The sequence below is a fragment of the Crocuta crocuta genome, unplaced genomic scaffold, assembly GCF_008692635.1.
Source record: "Crocuta crocuta isolate KB4526 unplaced genomic scaffold, BGI_CrCroc_1.0 scaffold89, whole genome shotgun sequence".
In the NCBI taxonomy this organism is placed as follows: Eukaryota; Metazoa; Chordata; class Mammalia; order Carnivora; family Hyaenidae; genus Crocuta; species Crocuta crocuta.
Genome location: NW_027551559.1, coordinates 9,281,278 through 9,286,074, shown reverse-complemented (window position 1 = coordinate 9,286,074; position 4,797 = coordinate 9,281,278).

The following is a 4,797-nucleotide window of genomic DNA, read 5'->3' as shown; positions in this document are numbered from 1 at the left end:
TTAGCCATTCTGCTGTCTCTCACCTCTGCTGCAGAAGATCCGTCTCCTCAGAGTCCCTCAGCCTCCCTGCCCCTGATGTTGCTCGTCGCCTCAAGTCTTTAACTCTTAAGTTTCAGGGAGTACCAGACTTGTAAAAGTGCCCTTTTGGGGCGCCTGGGTGGCTTAGTCGGTTAAGCGTCCGACTATGGCTCAGGTCATGATCTCATGGTTTGTGAGTTCGAGCCCCGAGTTGGGCCCTGTGCTGTCAACACAGATCCCGCTTCAGATCCTCTGTCCCCGGCCCTCTCTGCTTCTCCCTTGCTTGCTCTCACTCTCAAAATAAATAAACATTAAAAAATGCCCTTTTCCTGTGAGGAGCACGTTAATCCCAGAAGGAGAGGTAAGGACACGTCAGGGCAGGTGACTGGGGACTCCTCACCTCTTGGTTGGGCCGCGAGGGTCAGCCACGCAGCTGGAGGAAAACACTCTCCAGATATCCCGCCACCGGCTGGGATTTCGAGGACTGAATTTTCGTTTTCCCGAGCCAGAAATTGGTGCTGGGGCCATGTGTGAGGGTAAAAGTAATTCATATTATGGGCAGTTAAAACGAATCTTACCATTATGCAGCCTTGAGGAGGTGACTTCAAAATGCCTTCCTGTGTGCGCGTGTGAACCGTACACAGGCATGCGGGCAGACGGGAGAATGTAGTGAATTGGAAATTAGAGCTCGTGGATAGAAATGTTATTATCTGGACCTGATTATTATGATAATCATCGTGGCTGACATTTAACCAGCAAATGCTGGGTGCCAGGTGTGGTTTGTAGTTCACGTGCGGTAATGGGTTTAATCTGCCAATAAGGTGCTGAGGTCCGGGTTCTTGTTTGTGGAGTTTCAAGGGTGGGAGACTGGGCTGAAGAATCACCTGGAAGCCTGGGGCTCTCACCGCCCCCCTCCGTGCAGACTGAATGCCCCCCTCCCCTGGAACGGGAGTAGGTGTGGGGTCCCTCTCCGCATCCTAACAGCGTGAGTGTCATGAGGGCCCTGGGAGCTCTTTTATTTTGGAAACTGCCCCGGGCTGTGCACCGCCGTCTGACAGAGCTCCCCATTCCGAGATCGACCTCTGCACCATCAGCCCCTCCACCACCCCTGGGAACAGAGTTGCTCCATCCCAAGGCCAAAGTCTTTTTAGAATCTGGTTGTGATTTCTCTGTCATCGGGAGGCAATGCTATTTTTTATCTCGGTGATGGCTTTTTACTCCCAAATCGGATGAGCTCGCATGCCAGTTCCTACATTTTCTCCGTGGGAAGAAATCTCTTGTTTCCGATGCACACGGCCCCTCGAGTCCCACCTAAAACAGGGAATCCACAGCCCCACAGACATGCAGTCAGTGCGCTGTCCCTGGCCGTCCAGGGGCTGGCTTCCCCAGGGCCGCAGGCCCGCACTCACCATGGGCCCCACTTCCCTCTCCTGGCCTCTCTCCCAAACTTCACGTCCTGCGCACTCCGCAGAGGGGCGCCTGGCAGTGTGGCTGGCGGCCACGGGCCTTGCCGGGGGCAGGTGACGTGGGACAGGCCTCCCCCCTCAGCACCGCACATGCCAGTCTGTGATGTGAGGGACCTAGCGGATTGCCCAAATTGCCAGTGTGTGAGTGCACGTCGAGGGGTGCCTGGGGAAGGGGCGGCCTGGGAGACAAGGGCAAGCATTGCTCATTTGGCCGATGTAGTGGCTGACTCAGTAATTTAAGCCCACAGACCCTCAGTTTTCCCATTTATTGGGCCAAAGCTGGGCTTTCCTGGAGGGAGATCGCCACCCCCCAAACTGGCTTTGCCTCGTATTCACAGCCTCACGGACTGTGTAAGGCACACAGAGCCTCGATTTACAGGAAGGATCCCACAGGGTAGAGTACATGCTGTGAGGACCCTCCAGTGTGTCGGTGGATGGAGAGGAGGAAGAAGGTTCCAGCCAGGGGAGCGGGGTGGCCAGTGTGAGCACCTGGTGACCCTGCAGGGGGCCGTGTGAGCCCCGTGCTACATGTCCCGGAGGGCTTGGAGGAGGTGGGGGGAACTTGGGTCGCTGCCGAGGGCCAGGGAGTGGGCACACGTGGAGCCGGGCTGGGCGCCGGGGTGGCCGTGGCCTCCTGGCCTGCGGGGTAGGGGCACACTCAGGCCAGTTCAGCCCCTGCCCACACGGAAGTGGGGCCGCCTCCTCTCCTGAGATCAGCCTTCATCCCCGTGACCCCACAGGGGTCTTCACGACAGCTGGAACTGGACCCCGGGGGGCTGCCTGCGTGTCCCCCTCAGCTCCCCGCCGCCCCGCGCCTCCTGGCCTGGCCCCGGCGCACGGGCTCACACGGCCTCCGCCACCGCCCAGCTCTGGGGCCACCGACGCCACCTCAGTGTCCTTTGCGGGTGAGCAGCTCCGCTCTCCTGAAATGTTGAGACCGTACGACTTCTCGATGAGAGAGATTCTACAAGGACCTGCAGAATTCACTCTGCCGAGAGCCCTCGCCTGCTTTGCTTTCTGGACCAGTCCCGGCTCCACCCATTTCCTCGAGAGATGTCCCAGCTCCTGGTTTCTTCCTGACACTGGGACCTTCTCCAGGGCGGGACTTTCTGCAATGTGGCCTGTCCGGTCGGGAAGGAGTGCATCTTGGGGGAAAGCAGCCCTGAACGCCTCCGTTCTCTCTTCACGTCTAGCTGTGCACCACGCTCAAAGTCTAAACGGTTGCTCGCACCTCAGCGTTCGAGAGCCGTACCAACTTCGGCTGTTTTACTTGAATTCACACTTAATTTCGGTGGTAGGGAGGGCAGTGCTGAGGGGAAATGGTGTGTTAAACAGCGAGTTCCAGGTTCCTGGCAATGCAGCCGGCAGAGGCGAGACGCCCCGTGGGGGCCAAGCGTGGCCAAGAGCTGAGCGAAGTGAGGGGTGTGCGCAGGTGGGGGGGCGATGACCTCCTTCCTTGGGGCGTTTCCCATCGACAGTGCGGGCCTTGCTCGTGGTCCTTGGGCTGTGGGCCGGTGCAGCGGGCCCACCTCCCCCGGGTACCTCACCCTCGGCCGAAGCGTTCTGCGGGGTTTCCCAGGATTTTAATAAGAACGCACGATTCCCGAGACAGCGCTGGCCGGTTTCATTGCGGGAACCGGGTTCTTCCACGTCCAGCACATGTGGCTCATTCTACCGTCACTTCCCACGAGCCCGCGGCGGTCGGCCATCTTTCTGCTGGTGGAAACACATTACATACAACCTGTTACTGCCTCTTTTTTCTTTTTTTTTTTTTTTAATTTCTAGGAGAGAGAGAGAGAGACAGCCTGAGAAGGGGAGGGTCAGAGAGAGAGGGAGTCACAGACTGAAACAGGCTCCAGGCTCTGAGCTGGCAGTCAGCACAGAGCCCGACGCGGGGCCCGAACCCACGAACCGCGAGATCATGACCTAAGCGAAAGTCGGACGCTTAACCGACTAAGCCACCCAGGCGCCCCAACTGCCTCTTGCCCCTTAGTCGGTCCTGAGAGCATTCAATGGTGGAGTGGCTGTCGGCCCGCAGGTCCCCGGAGGGAGGGAGTGTTGGGGGACTCATGGTGCTCCCGTATTCCTGGGGGCCGGGGGGATAGTTCCGTCTTCCAGCAGATGAAGTACTTACATGAGAACAACTGGGGACTCTGTTCTTCCAACTTTGGTTTCGAATCCCGCTGGTTAATGCCGTCGGTGAAAACAATTAACGTCTGTCTATTTCGGGATACAGGCAGGACCTTGTAGGAATCTTATTTAATTATGTGCTATATTAATGTTATATTGATTATGTTATTGCCTGTAAATCCAGTTGCTTAATAAAGCTGCAGTCATTTTGCAATAAAGTTGTGTTTGCAGTCAATTAATGGGTGTCTGGGGGCAGACAGCTATGCACAGGGGCGTTGGCACTAAGGAAAATCATCCTGGGGCCGAAAACCGTAGAAGCCAACGGAGAAAAATCAGGTATTTGTGCATCTATAGGAATGTATGCATGTGTATGTATATGGCTGGATTAAGTAAAAAGGAAAAGCATGTATCCAACTGCACTTACTTTTAGCACATGGATCTGGGTATTTATGAACAGCCGCCTGTATGGTCGACTTCTAAGGAGCACTGAGGCAGCGTCCACACGTGGGGTGGGATAATGTTTGATTTAAAAAATACAAGAAACGATAACTACCAATATTGAGACCATGTGAAGGCGAGGGAACAAAGCATACTTTCATTGCTAATCATGTTAACATCCCCAGTCGGAGGGGTGCATTCACCCATTCGGAGGAAATGCCATCGCCCCTCTGAAGATCACATCTGCCACTAATATCGTCCGGCATGTGGTCCGACTTTTATCTCTCTACCAAAATTTCATGTCATGATTCTCACAGCTGATGCTAAATTCAGGTCACTACAAAATAAGTACAACTATTTCTTTCTTTCTCAACTTTCATGATGTGTCCAAGATGTGTATCCTAATAACAGAACATGAAATAAACATTAAACTTTCATGAGTGTATTTTTAATAACGCACCATAGCAAATGGAAAAGAATCCAGTCCCTAATGCAGATAGATACTTGATCCTTTGCATAAATGAAACTGATATGTCAGGCATATAATGATGCTTAAGTGATTTGATTTGGGGGCAAGCCAATGGCTCTATTCTGGCAAAATGTATCCTTGGCTGTAAGAATGATGTCTAAGAGTGTATGAGCTTGTGTGACCTATTATAATGGTCAGTGTCCAACCTCATGTCACAGGAGGATCCCTTCAAAGAAACCAAACTTTGGGTGGTTAAGTCTCCTCGACTCTGCTCTT